The 14,788-nt window shown below is 45.2% G+C and overlaps 1 protein-coding gene across 4 annotated transcripts in view; it reads right to left on the bottom strand.

Annotated features, from left to right (window-relative positions):
* The window catches only part of CYFIP2 (cytoplasmic FMR1 interacting protein 2), a 129,749-nt gene extending 117,436 nt beyond the window's left edge, over positions 1 to 12,313 (bottom strand). For 2 of the 4 annotated variants that reach the window (XM_034960877.3, XM_003818984.6), the window contains exon 1: positions 12,169 to 12,313. The gene's annotated coding sequence lies outside the window, so the exon portion shown is untranslated. Of the gene's footprint in view, positions 1 to 8,797; positions 8,936 to 11,909; positions 12,061 to 12,168 lie in introns of those variants that run through there. The other 2 variants (XM_034960879.3, XM_034960878.3) reach the window with 2 other exon arrangements.
* Between the last annotated feature and the right edge of the window lie 2,475 nt (positions 12,314 to 14,788).

Below are 14,788 nucleotides of genomic sequence, written 5' to 3'. Positions count from 1 at the left end.
TCCTCAAGAAGAACACAACTCTGCCAAGCTAGAAAGATTAGGTAATTGTCACCTTTGTGTTTCATGAACATCAAGAGGCCAGGAAATATTTTCCATGTCCGTATGGCGCTCCAGCCAGAGGCTATATAAGTATACGTACACACACACAAACATACTGCACACACATATACATATATATACACATATGTATACATATATTAGTACAAAGAAAATATTATATAGATATATAAATATAAAAATAAATAAAAGGGAGATTTAGGTTGTTCCTATTAAAAAATTTACAGTCATTTGCCTCATAATGATGTTTCAGTCAACAGTGGATCATATATACAATGGTGTTCCCATAAGATTATAATATCATATTTTTACTGTACCTTTTCTATGTTTAGATACACAAATACTTCCCACTGTGTTGCAATTGCCTACAGTATTCAGTACAAGAACACGCCGTACAGGTTTGTAGCCCAGGAGCAATAGGCTATATACCATATAGCCTAGGTGTGTAGTAGGCTATGCCATCCAGGTTTGTGTAAATGCACTCTATGATGTTTTCTTGACCCCAGAATAAAACCCAAATACTGCTACTTCTTCCTACCATGCCAGGGCAGACATTGCTAATTGGTAATGACTCTATTTTCCACTAAGTCCACAGACAGCTTCAGAATCCTCATGAAATACTGAGCTCCAGGAAGCCACCAGCAATCAATCTGAGTTTGCCCATGAAATAAAACATAACATGCCCTCTCTGGAGTAGAACCATGCATGTGAAAGCTCCTCAAGGTCAGGGACCATTTTCTTACCTATCACTGAAAATGCAGAGACCTTAGCAGAGTGCCGCAAACAGATTAGGCACTGGGGAAGTACTGAATGAAAGAATTCATGAACACACCTCAATCTCCTGACAACATAGGAGAGAGGAGACGACCTGAAGTTGGCCATGTCCTTACTTCTAGTTTTTCCATTCCTTCTCCTTCACTATTAATAACACAGAAAAGGCCGGACTCGGTGGCTACACAGATAAGGCCGGACTTGGTGGCTGCACAGATAAGGCCAGACTCGGTGGCTCACGCCTGTAACCCCAACACTTTGGGAGGCCAAGATGGGCGGATCTCCTGAGGTCAGGAGTTCGAGACCAGCCTGGCCAACATGGTGAAACCTCATCCCTAATAAAAATACAAAAATTAGCTGGGCATAGTGGTGCGCACCTGTAGTCCCAGCTACTCGGGAGGGTGAGGCAGAATTGCTTGAACCTGGGAGGTGGAGACTGCAGTGAGCTGAGATCGAGCCACTGTACTCCAGCCTGGGTGATGAAGCGAGACTCTGTCACAAAAAAAAAAGAAAAAAAAAAGGAAAAAAAACCCACACAGATAATTTAAATCAGTATAGAATACATAGTCATATCCATAAACTGCCAGGATAATTCTTACTTAATATTTTTTTCTAGGGATTCTCTTTTTTTGCCACTTTTCATTTTAGAAGGAAGTTTTATATCACAATCACAGAGAGAAAACTAATATTATATTCCATAAACAGAGGAGCCATAAAAAACATAGTAATGAACATAAACACAGGTCTGGGTATTATCTGAAAATCATCCCATGTCCACCACTGATATCCATATGAGAGGCATTTTAGTGTGGAGGTGAACTGGATAGCTTGAGTTAGAATCTCACCTCTGCCAATACCTAGTTGTGTGACCTTGAGTAGGTGACATAACCTTTCTGAGCCTCACTTTCCTCATTTTGGTATAAGGGATAATGATAGTTCCTATCTCTTAGGCTTTGAAAACTAAATGAGTTAGTCCATGTAAATGGCTTGGCTGGTAGAAAGTGCTCGATAAAAGTTAGTGCCTCAGCAAAACTGAATCCAGAAACATATAAAAAAGATTATGCATCATGAACAAGTGAGATTTATCCCAGGAATGTTAAGACTGGATTAACATTAACATCAGAATATCAATTATGTAATAAGCTATACCAATAAAGGTCAGAAACCATATCATCTCAATACACACAGAAAAAGCATTTGACAAAATCTCAACGCCTTCATGATAAAAACACTCAAAAAACTAGGATTAGAGAATATCCTCAACTTGACAATAAGTGGCCACAAAAAACTCTTAGCTAATATCAGACTTAATGCTTTCTCACCAAGATGAAGAACAAGACAAATAAGTCTGCTCTTAGCATTTCTATTCAACATTGTACTGGCAGTTCTAGCCAAGGTAATTATGCAAGAAAATTAAATAAAAGACATCTAGATTAGAAAGGAAAAAGTAAAACTATTCCTATTTGCAGATAACATAGTCTTGTATATAGAAAATCCGAGAAAAATCCACTAAAAACTATTGAAAGTCATAAACAAGTTCAGCAAGTTTGTAGGATACAATATCAGCATACAAAAATCAGTAGTATCTCTATATACCAGCAATGCACAATATGAAAATAAAATGGAGAAAACAATTCTATTTATAGTAGCATCAAAAATAATACAATACTTACAAATAAACTTAACAAAATAAGTGCAAAACATACACTCTGAAAGCAATAAAACCTTGTTGAAAAAATTAAAGAAGACCTAAATAAATAAAAAGATATCCCATGTCCATAGGCTGGAAGGCTTAATATTGTTAACATGGCAATACTGCCCAAACTAACCTACAGATTCAACATAATCTCTATGAAAATCTCATCTGGCTTCTTTGCAGAAATTGACAAGCTGATCCTAAAATTCATATGGAAATTCAAGGGACTCACTCAGGATAATCAAGACAATCTTGGGGGTGGGAGGAACTGAACAAAAATGGAAGACTCACACTTCCTGATTTCAAAACATACTCAAAGTTACAGTAATCAAAATTGTGTGGTGTTACCATGAAGACAATGAACAATGATAAATTAATGGAATTGAACTGAGAATCCAGAAATAAATCCTCACATTTATGGTCAACTGACAAGAGATGTAGAAAGAAGATTCTTTTCAACAAATGATTCTGGGACAACTGGATACCCACATGCAAAATTTGTTTTATGGTGTGAGGTATAAATAATGTAATATATAATAAATTAACTCAAAATGGATCAAAGATCTATGTAAGAGCTAAAACTATAAAACTCATAAGAGTACATCTTTGTGACCTTGAATTATGTAATAACAACAAAAACACAAGCAACAAAATAAAAAATAAACTAAACATCAAAATAAAAAAATTTGTGCTTCAAAGGACACCATCAAGAAAGTAAGTCCACAGAATAGAAGAAAATATTTGCAAATCATGTATATGCTAAGTATATAAAATATGTAAATAATTCTTGGCTGGGCACAGTGGCTCCTGCCTGTAATCCTAGTACTTTGGGAGGTTGATGGGAGAATCGCTTAAGCCAGGAGTTCAAGACCAGCCTGGGCAACAGAGTGATACCCTGTTTCTACAAAAAAATTATTTTAAATAAAAGTAAATTTAAAAAATGAATTCTTAAAACTCATTAATAAAGAGAACCTGATTTTAAAAATAGGCAAGGAACAGATTTTTCTCCAAAGATATACACATAGCCAATAAGCACACAGAAAGATTAATATCCTTAGTTATTAGGGAAATGCAAATCGATACCACTTCACACCCACTAGGATGGCTATAATGAAAAGGACAGACAATAACAAGTGTTGGCAAGGATGTGGAGAAACTGGGAATACCGTTGCTAATGGGAATGTAAGATGGTGCCGTAACTTTGGAAAATCGATTGGTATTTCCTCAAATTTTTAAACACACAGTTACCATTTGACCCAGCAATTCTACTCCTAGGCATAAACCCAAGAGACATGAAAATACAGGTCCACACAAAAACTTGTACATGGATGTTCATGGCACCATTATTTGTAATAGCTAAAAAGCAGAACTAACATATGCATCAACTGATACATAAAAAATTCTATAGCCACATGGAGTATTTTTCAGCCATAAAAAGTAATTAAGTACTGATATTGATACAACATGAATAAACTTTGACAATATTATGCTAAGTGAAAGAAGCGAATCATTAAAGACCCCGTATTTTATTGTTCCATTTATTAAACATGCCCAGAATAGGCAAATCTATGGTTGCCAAGGGGTGGGGTTGGGGGAAATAGGTGGTGCTGCTAAAGGCCATGAGGTTTCTTTCTGGGGTGCTAAAATGCTCTAAAACTGACTATGATTATGGGTTGTACAACTCTGTGAATATATTAAAAACCACTGAACGGTTTTTTTTTTTATTTTTTTTTACACAGTTTCACTCTTGTTCCCCAGGCTGGAGTGCAATGGCATGATCTCACTCACTGCAACCTCTGCCGGGTTCAAACGATTCTCCTGCCTCAGCCTCCCGAGTAGCTGGAATTACAGGCACCTGCCACCATGCCTGGTTAATTTTTGTATTTTCAGTAGAGACAGGGTTTTGCCATGTTGGCCAGGCTGGTCTCAAACTCCTGACCTCAGGTGATCCACCCACCTTGACCTCCCAAAGTGCTGGGGTTACAGACATGAGCCACCGTGCCTGCCCTGAACTGTATTTTTTAAATGAGTGAATTGTACAGTATGCAAACTATATTTCAATAAAGCTGCTACCAAAAGTTAGTATTTTTATAACTACTTTTTGGGAAACTTTGAGTGTAACATAAGCAGAAGGGGTATAAAGAGAGCTGGGGGTGGAGTAGGAGCCTGGGGAGTTTGGGGACTGTAAATGATGCCCCTACAAGCAGAGGCTGTGGAGAGCAAAAACCAACGGGGATAGCAGGGGAGGAAAAGAGTAATAGATACAACCATACCACCCCACAGAGCAGCCCCCTAAACTGCAGGGGTGAACTAGACCATACAGGGCAGGCCCAGCTAGCTTGTTTGTTCCCTCCCCCTGCCCCTGCCTGTTTTGGTTTCTCTGCCATCTGTCAGGTCCTGGGGCTGCCCCACCCTGGAGTAAAGACTCCTCAGATAATATTAACTGAGGAGTAATAATATTACTGCCTGTGAGGTGGGTGGGGTGATAGGTTCTGAGGTTTAGAATGAGAACAAGAAGAGAGCCTAGCTCTCTTTCTACTGATGAGGAAACCAAGGCTCAGAAAAGAGAAGGGACTTATGCAAGGTCACTGGGCTAGTTAGGGGTGGAGCTAGGGTTAACACTGCACTTCCTGAGAAGACAAGGGACTGCAATAGAATAACTCATATGACACAGAGCTTTAAAAGAAAAGGACAGGGCCAGGCACAGTGGCTCGTGCCTGTAATCCCAGCACTTTGGGAGGCCGAGGCAGGTGGATCACCTGAGATCAGGAGTTCGAGACCAGCCTGACCAACATGGTGAAACCCCATTTCCACTAAAATTAAAAAATTACCCAGGTGTCATAGCACACGCCTGTAATCCCAGCTACTCCAGAGGCTGAGGCAGGAGAATTGCTTGAACCTGGGAGGCAGAGGTTGCAGTGAGCTGAGATCGCGCCACTGCACTCCAGCTTGAGGAACAAGAGTGAAACTCCATCTCAAAATAAATAAATAGATAAATAAAAAGACAAGTATTGCAACAAAAATTCTGCAGCGAAATGAAAAGCCCTCTAAGAAAGGAAATATAATCAAAGGACTTTACTTGGCTGTCTGTGATCATCATTTATATATATTAATAATGTAGACACTTTAAACCTGATTTAGGTTAAAATAGAGCTCTTCCTATCTTGAGAGACGGGGGCAGGGGAGGGAGGGAGATGGTGTAAGAAAGCGAAATCTCCATCCATCACAGCAGGAAGTAAATAGACAACGTGCAGAATAGATAAATCAAGAAACAGCAGTGTAAGCATATCATTTAGAGATCTGGAGGCAGCTACTAGAAGAAACAGTGAGTTAAAAGTGGCAGCCTCTAGGGGAGGGTGGGTGCTGGATGGTTGTTTTTCATGATAAGGCTTTCAATACTATTTGATTTTTTAAAACATTTGTATATATCGTCTTGATCAAAATTTAATAATTTGCTTTAGAAGACAACCGCCCAAAGTCTCCTTGTTAGCAGTTCAGACACCTGGCCGGTACCTAGCACTGACTGGCAAGGTGGTCTTTGTTGTTTCAGTCCCTTGCTCCTGTCTTCCGGGACCAGAGGCCCTATCACCTACAGCTTCTCTCCACACAGGGGACCTGCAGTCAGAGCCGAGAAATCAAGTCAGCCTCGACTTGGGCCACTGGAGAAGGCCTATCCTCCTCGTTGTTTATGAGTAGACAGAGAAAAAGATCTTGGTGGGGGCTAAAGGACTTGCCCCTTCGTTTGCCATTTTGCCCAGCTGCTTCCTGTGTTGTTAGGGTTGAGGCGGCCTTTGTGGTGACACCAAACCAGGCAGCTACCAGCAGCTCAGGGGAACGGCCTCATGCTCTCAGGAGGGGAAGTCATGCCACCAAGGTGGCTTGCTGATTTGCTCCTCCTGGGGCCCTGGGGCTGTCATATGAGGAACACCAACATGACGCGTATGTGGGGAGAGGAGCTGCCTCTCAGATGCACCTGCTAAAACTCACAAGGGAAGCCATGCATCTGCTACGGAAACAAAGAGGAGGGCTTCAGGTCTGGCCACCAGATCGGAGCACGTGGAACTCAGCTCCATCGATGTGAAACCACAACTCGAACATGGCTCAGTATGAAGACAAAGGCCCCCAAATCACATTTTCACTCACTCTAAAAGGGCAAATTTCTCTGTCTGTAAAATGTGGAGGTTAGCCTTGGTTCTCTCTCAACCATGATGTCCAAACCTGCCTTGTGAAGGTTATTGCGGGTAACTTGTGCTAATAATAGCTTAAGCACTGAGGTTTGCAAACAAGGTACATTTTATTGTATGTGAGGCGAGGGTTCAAGATCTCTGTGTGACATTATTGCTTGCATGTTCATCTCTTCCCTTGAGTGGCAGGAATGGAGCAGAGTTGGGGGGTTGGCTGTGGGGGCTGATGTGTTCAGCATGTCAACATTGTCCATTTTGTGTACTAAAAAAACCACAACAGCAACCAGTTAAGAATCACTGGATTTGGGCCTCTCTCAGGACCCTCCCAACTCTAAAGCAAATGACCATGACTACAGTTGAGACATTCCATCCAAAGGGCTTCCTTAAAGACACGTGTTAAGGATCATGCAGACCATTCTCTGTGGCCAAGGTATACAGGGCATAATAAACCTGTCCAAGGATAGTCTTCCTTTGTGCCTTTGCTTAAACTGTCTCCACTCCCTTATGGACTGTCTTCTTCCCTTCTCAAATCCTACCGATCTATCATGGCCCACATCAAGACATGCCTTTTCCACAAAGGTCTGACCAGCCAAGCCCCATAATGACCTTTATTTCTCTCACTCCCTTAGCACTCACAGTCTAGAGTCCACAGTTTTTAACTGCACGACAAACTGCTTTATATTTCACTAATTCTTTGGATTGCTAAGAACGCCAAGGATAGTCATCTTATCTGAGTTTGACCCATAGCAACCAGCACAGAGATAGGCACACACCAGGAATTACTTGCTTAATTAATACTTCATGAATGATTTGTTGAATGCATGAGCCAATGACCAAAATTCTTAACTTCTGGTTTAAAAAAATTAACAAGAAAGTTAAAATATCATGCTTCTCTAAGGTCCCATATCCAAGGCTGCCTTGTCAATATAAGAATCTGAGGAGAGTTCTTTAGAAAATCCTTCTGTCGTATAGTTTCCACTTCAAACCCTAAGAAGCAGGTCCTCGTTTCTCTTTCCCATATGGAAGTATAACAGACTTGGAGATAGGGGGCTGACCTCTAGTTCTGAATTCTTATCTTGCCATTCATATCTTGCCAAAACAAATCTTAAAGCATCATATTTTAAAAGCACAAATCAAAAATAGTTCTCGGATATTCCTTAAGAGTTACTGCATGTCTTCTCTGAGGGTCAGCCCTGCAAATTCTCTTTGATCTCAGCCAGGCCTTCAGTGAAGTTAGACAATTCTCTCATTCTTCCCCAGTTGATTTCTTATTCCACCCACAGAGGCAACTGTTCCAAACCCTGAAGTCTCCTGAAGTTTCCTAACCAGTCCATCACCTTTATTTCCTGCAGAGGACCTCACCTCCTGCCTTACTTAGAAAACAGAGAACATGGACAGACTAAACACACCTCTGTTTTACCTAGAGATTAAAGCCTAAGAAGCATTGCTCTACAATGACCAAATAATGACGCAAACAGAATCAAAAGGTCTACTGATGAAGTCATCACTGGGTCTTTCTCAGGCATCTCGCCAGAAGGTCCTATTTACTTCCCTCTCTCACTGCCTGTATCTGAGTTGCCCAAAGTCTATCAAAATGCCACGCAACCAGAATGATCCCTGCAAGAAATTCTGCCTGAACTCAAGCTCTGCCTTCTCAAAACAATTTCTTTCAAGAATTTGCACCCTCTGTTGCCAGGGCCCAAGTATGGCTTAAATGGCTATTTTTTGAGGTACATCACACACAGCCCTTAGCATAATGCCCATGGCTAGAAAGCCAATATCTAAGCTCTTTGCATCCTGGGAGGCGTCCCATACCCACTGACTGAATTCTGAAGTGTCTTTGTACAGACAAGGCCATCCAGGGGCCTTGACAGAATCTGTGAATCACAAAGTGCCTTTAAGCTTCCCATTGGCTCAACAGTACAGAGAGGCCACAGATCCATCTTCTTAAAGTGACACACAATATATAATTAATAAATTGTTTCTTAAGGAATGGAGGGCATTTACCCAAAAGAGTCACACATTCAGGAGGCTCCTTCTCTATTTCCACGGTTTTTTTTTTTCTCAGACTGGGATTTACAGACATTACCTCATCCGCAGGCTTTCATGATGACAGGCAGGTAACAGTTGGGCAGGCTGCCTTCCATTGCTCAATTTTGAACGTCAGAGAGGTCGTGGCTGGTTTAAGGGCACACAGCAAGTCAGGGATCCTGTGTCCCATGCTCACTGTGCTGCTCTGTCTGCCCTGGAAGCAAAGCATGCCCTCAACATTTTTGGATGGTTGCAAAATGCTGAATTCTCACAGAGGAAGAGGCCCTTCCTTAACTCTACGTGTTGAAATGTGAGAATGGCCCTGGGCTTCTGCTTGGCTTGTTCCCTCCCACTTCTCCCTGCCTACTCAGGTTCCACCCACCTCTCTTGTGCTACTTAAGAGCACTTCCCACCTGAAGCCTTTCACTTCATGCCCTTTCACTCTTAACTTTCCCTTCCTTCCGCCGGTAAACTTGGGGCTGGGTTTACTGGTCACAGAGACCAACTTCCCTCAAAAAAGCAAAATTCAGGAAAGCTCTGGAGGGAGAGGGGCTGGTAATAGCCAAGGGTTGATTACATACATGAGCCAAATTCCTAATGATTATGTAATTAATACATTATAACAATAAATACATAAATATGCTAGTACTTACTATGTGCTAAGCATTCTGCTTGGCACTTTCATGCACCCCTCAGGTAGTAAGAGCATCCAAACATATTCTAGTTCCTCCCCTGCCTCCATTCACTGCCAAGAAGGCAGCAGCCTGCCCCCCTTCTCCCACCATCTCACTACTGATGCAGGGGCCATCCCCTGGACCCTAGGCATGGCTTTGCTCCTCAGAATGACAGGACCAAAAGCCTTTCATAAAGACTCCAGTGAGGTGACTGATGTCTGGCTTTGTCAATTACAAGTGAATAATTAATACTTGCCAGTAAAGAAATAGACTCATTGTTACGGTGGCCACATGGAGGCTACAAAAGGCCATTTTGTGACGCTCTTGGTGGACCCCTGGGGCCAACAGTGGTCCAAAGAAGCTGCGTTGAGAGTGTAGTCCAATCCTTAAACGTAGGGACTGGAACCCGTACTGTTTTCCAGGAGCGCTTTTCCCGTTAATTAACTTGTAGCCTGTTCATCATCTCATTCAGCTTTCTGGTTGATGACAGCAGCAGAGGCCACTGAACATCAGAGAGGGCATGATTTATCAGAGGGGTCATGTAGTGTTCTCCCAGGGCCTTTTACCGGTTTTTGAATTCATGTCTACGTCCTTCTCTGGGCCAGCATCTGATTTGAGTAAAACTCTCCAACCCCACTGGGTTGTACATCCGACTCTTGGCCTAATGCCTAAAGCAAGTTTTTCCTTTTTCATTTTCCAGCAGGGACTGAACAAGGCAGCCTTGGGTGCCTACAGAACCGGTCAGAACTGGCCAGGAAATATAATAAAGAAGCTTAGTGAGCAGAGAGCTAATGCCCCCAGCCAGAGGCTCAGTGCGCACAACTAGCTAGAGGCACTGACTTTGTAAGCAACAACACTATCTTCTTGAGGTCTAATAATTGCCTTGGCAAAGGGCAGCCAATGCCAACGAGGAACCCTGTGTACACAAGTTTCTCATCCCGAAAGTGGACACTGGGTGCTCAAAAAATGCCTTCTGGTGACAGTAACACCTGACCAGTCAAACAAACATGCACGCATGCACATGCATGCATACACACTCTTAACAGCATTCCTGCCTGCAGGGCCAAAGCTGCCCTTGCCAAATACAGAGCTGACAGCTGCTAGATATTGTCATTTCAGGGACCCATTCCCAAAAGAACTACCCAGCTCCCCACCTCCACTTCCAGCTCACTGTTTGAAATTCTACCATTAGTGATAGCAAATATTTCTACAGTGTTTCCCATTAAAGCTTTGTTTCCCATTAAAATGCCTCCATCCTCTGTTTCTTTTCCGGTCAAATGACTTGTAAAGCACCTGCTCTGCATCAAATGGGAACTTCTTTTGTATTTAGCTCTTCAAGATAAACACAATCATTGGCTCCTTTCTTGAAAACCATTTCTGACACTGGAGACTGGGGGAAGGGCAGGGCACTGTATGGAAGTGGAGGTGGGAGGCCACCAGGAGGGCCACAGAGAGAGGGTCTAATGGTGGAGAAAGCAACCATCAAGGCCTTCACAGGCCTGCCCAAAGATATGGACCTGATTTTTGCCCTCTAAGATCTCAGGGACCCAGGTTGCTGGCACAGCCTGTATCCAAGAGTAAGGTGAGACCCACTGCCCTAACTGGGACACAGACAGGAGGCAGGAAATGGGAACAAAGGAACCGACACTCTCCTGATTTGCCCCTCCTGCCAGCAGGCCTGCCTCCGTCTCCCTGCCCATGCTGAGGGCACAGGCACCCAGGAACTAGCAGAAAAAGATCCTTGTCCCATTCTTGGCCTAGCTGGAAGGACAGCTGATGGCTCATCAGCCCTGGTGAGTGTTTCCACTGTGCTGGGGAAAGTAGGCAAGCAAAGGTCAAAATCAGATTCCATGCGCTGGGGAGGCACCGGGGCTGTCAGTGTCCTTTCCAGCTGGGTTCTGGATATAGAGGGCCATACTTCTGTGGAACATGCTACCTGCCCCCATCCCCAAGCAGAGAGCACCTCCTCCTCTTCTTTTGCACATAGGTGGGCTGTTCTTTGGGGTGAGGGGTAGGGCTGTCCTGAAAAGTAGACGCCACAACAGACAGGCAAGCATCTTCCTGGTTCTTCAGAGCTCAAGAAAAAAACAACCTTTTCCCCCAGGAGTCAGCCCACTCATCCCCTTCCCCCACTTCCACCGTGCCCGCAGCCAGCTTGGTGAGCGATGCTAGTGTAGGCCAGAAAGCTTCCAAGCGGGTCAGACCTGCTCCTCTCTCATCAAAGCCCTCCGCCCCCAAACATCGACGCTGCGCCCCTCGCCCCACCCATCACACGTTCTGTGTGCCCGAGGCGGCTGCCAGGCGGGCCCAGGCGGCTCTCGCTGGCCCTGGGGGAGGTGACGGTGGTCACGGCGGCAGAGGCAGGGGCCAGCGCTCTGCAGTCCCTGGACCCGAGGATGTCGCCGCTGCCGGGCTCGCGGCCGCTGCAGGTGTCTCCGGTCCCTGAGATTAGCACCGCCTCCTCCCGGGCTGGCGGCTCCGGCCCAGGCCGCGCACCTGCTGCTGCGGCTCCCCCGCCGCCGCGCCGGAGCTCCGCGATGTGCCCGCGCCTCCCGGGCAGAGGGTCCGTGCCGCGGGACGCACGGTGGGTCCGAGGGGGAAAGGGGCCGCATGGGGCCTGAGGCCGGGCCTCGCGCTAGCCCGGGCACAGCGCCGAGCGCCCCCCGCGGGCCGGGAGAGGGGGCGGCCCTTCGCGCATCCTCACGGCCTCATCCCCGTCCCCGGCAGCATCCTAGTCCCCGCTCGGGCCGCTTACCTGGCTCTGCGGTGGGTCCAGGGGAGGGGCCCGAGGCTACCGCAGGGCCCCGCGCCGGGGCGCAGGATGCTCTGCCCCGCTCCGCTGCGCCGCGCTCGGCCCCGCCCCGGCCCCGCTGCTCCGCCCGCCGCGGCTCCGCCCCCACCCAGCGCCCGCCCCTTCGCCGCAGCGGCTGTCACACAAAGGGCAGGAAATGGCTGCGGCGAGGGGTTCTTCACGCTCCCCACTGTACCGCCGGCGCACCCAGGACCTGCCTTTCGGTTTCGGAGGACCGCTCAGCACCCAGGCTTCCTGCCCTGGGGGCGGGAAAGGGAGGGAAGGCTTCTTCCACGGCCTCCATCACCGGGAACCACACCTGCAGCAACCCGAGGACGAGAGCTTCGGCCGCTTTCGGATCTTATTGGCCCCACATGATTTCCAAGTGCTCTTTTATCAACCCAGTCTTTATTGATTACCTATCCTGTTCCAAGTACCGTGCCAGGACTTGGGTGTGCACTGGTGTACAAAAGACAGGGTCCCTGCCCCCATTGGAGTTTTATCACCTGCCAGGAGAAACAGGTGTAAATTAACCTAGCAAACGTCCAGTTACAGCCCAAAGTGCTCTGAGGAGAAGGAGCAGGGTGAAGTGACAGAAGATGCAACTGGGGCTAGGGGAAGGGGCCTTCCACCAATTGAGCCTGGTCGCTGATAGGGCTCCTTCGCTTAAGAATAACTTCTTCCGCTCCCTTCCAGTTCCCTGGAGAAGAGTCCCTGAAGCTGCCACCTCTTTTACAGGGGCCTGCCTCAACTTCATTCTGGAAGAATTGCCTAACGGACAAATAGGTGACAGGAAGCACTGAGAGGACAGGTACCTTTCTCTTCAAGGCTTATCTGCCGTGTCGGGCTCTTTAAAGAAGCAATTATCTGCCCAGCGGTGGCTCACACCTGTAATACCAAAACTTTGGGAGGCCGAGGAGAGAGGATTGCTTGAGCTCAGGAATTGGAGACCATCCTGGGCAACTCAACGAAACTTCATCTCTACTAAAAATTAAAAAAAAAAAAAATAGATGGGTGCGGTGGCGTCCACCTTTGGTCCCAGCTACTCAGGAGGCTGAGGTGGGAGGATTGCTTGAGCCTGGGAGATTGAGGCTACAGTGAGCTATGATCCTGCCGCCGCACTCCAGACTGGGTGACAGAGTGAGACTCTGTCTCAAAAAAAAAAAAAAAAAAGAATGAAAGAGAGAGACAGGGGGAGAGAGAGAGAGAGAAAGGAAGAAAGAAAAAGAGAGAAAGAAGAGAAGGAAAGAAAGAAGAGAAAGAAAGAGAGAAAAGAAAAAGAGAAAGAAACAATTCTCATTGAAATCCAGCCTGGTAGGCCTTCAGACCAGGCTGAAGTCAGGCTGCACCAAATTCTAACCCTGAGACACCTGAGCAGGTCACTTCACCACTCTGCTACACAGAGGTCACCGTATCTGCAACACAGGGAATAACAGTTGCCCTTTATACCTTACAGGGTAAATAATTTGAAAACATTTGAGACATTGTGGAGTGTATGTAGATATAAGGAATGGTTTCCTAAGGCCCACAAATTTATACTTAATCACTCAGCTGTTCCTAATAAGGGCAATTTGTGGAGGAGCCCCATTATTCAAGCTCCAGCAAAGGACTTGTGGAAACCTTTGCTTGCCTTTACTGATCTCACCTTATTTCCCACGTGCTCAGAATCCATAATTCCTTGTGGTTTGATCTTAAATCGCTAATTCCAATTCAAATTGCTATTTCGGAAAAAAATGACTTTTTTATATATATATATACACACATACATTTCTTCCCTGGTTCAGTGTGAAAAGCTGTGGGGGTGTTTGTGGAGGATGGGTTTAAAAACAGAACCGAGGTTTCCTTTTTAAAAAATGTTTCATTTTCCACCGTGATCCTTGGGATTTCAAGTTCAGCGATTACAAATACTTAACAATGAGAATCCCAATAAATCAGATTTTCATTCTAAGGGGCATATTATTGCAGATGGTATAGTTTTTTGGAAGACGTATTTCTCCCTGTTGTTCCTTCCCTGTCTTTTCACCTTCAGGAACAAGTTGCCTAAAAACAGAAAAGACTATTACATATATATTTGGTTAGATCTTAGGCAAAAATAACTCCGACCTCTGAGTTCTATTTGTGTATAAAGGAGAGCAGTATGGTCTTTTGAAGCCACTGTGTTGGAAATCCAGAGGCTTGCCTTTTGGTTCTAGTTTTGCAACTAACAGAAGAATGATCTTAGGCAAGGAGCCTCACCCCTGTTTCCTCACCTGTTAAGTGAAGTAAGTTGGATGCTCTCCAACTTCCCTCTGAATGTGGAAAATTACATGAGTTAAAGGGCACGTCCCTCCCAGGCTTAAGGCACTTCCCTAGCTCCCCACTGCCCCCCGATGAAGCCCAAACTCTCTCCAGTGGCCGGAGAGGGTCTTTAAGAGCTGGCAGCTATCTCTCCATGTGAACAAGCTTGCTGTGCTTCAGCTAAAAGGAACAGCTTTTAGTTCCTCAAACTTGCTGTGTTCTCTGTTGTGCTTGACATTCGTACAGGCAAGGCTTCTTCAATGGCAGTTTCTGTCCCCCCGTTCCCTCCCTCCACATTCCACACTTT

The sequence above is a fragment of the Pan paniscus genome, chromosome 4, assembly GCF_029289425.2.
Source record: "Pan paniscus chromosome 4, NHGRI_mPanPan1-v2.0_pri, whole genome shotgun sequence".
NCBI classification, from domain to species: domain Eukaryota; kingdom Metazoa; phylum Chordata; class Mammalia; order Primates; family Hominidae; genus Pan; species Pan paniscus.
The sequence above is the reverse complement of the archived record's forward strand: the minus strand, read 5'-3'. Positions and strand labels throughout refer to the sequence as shown.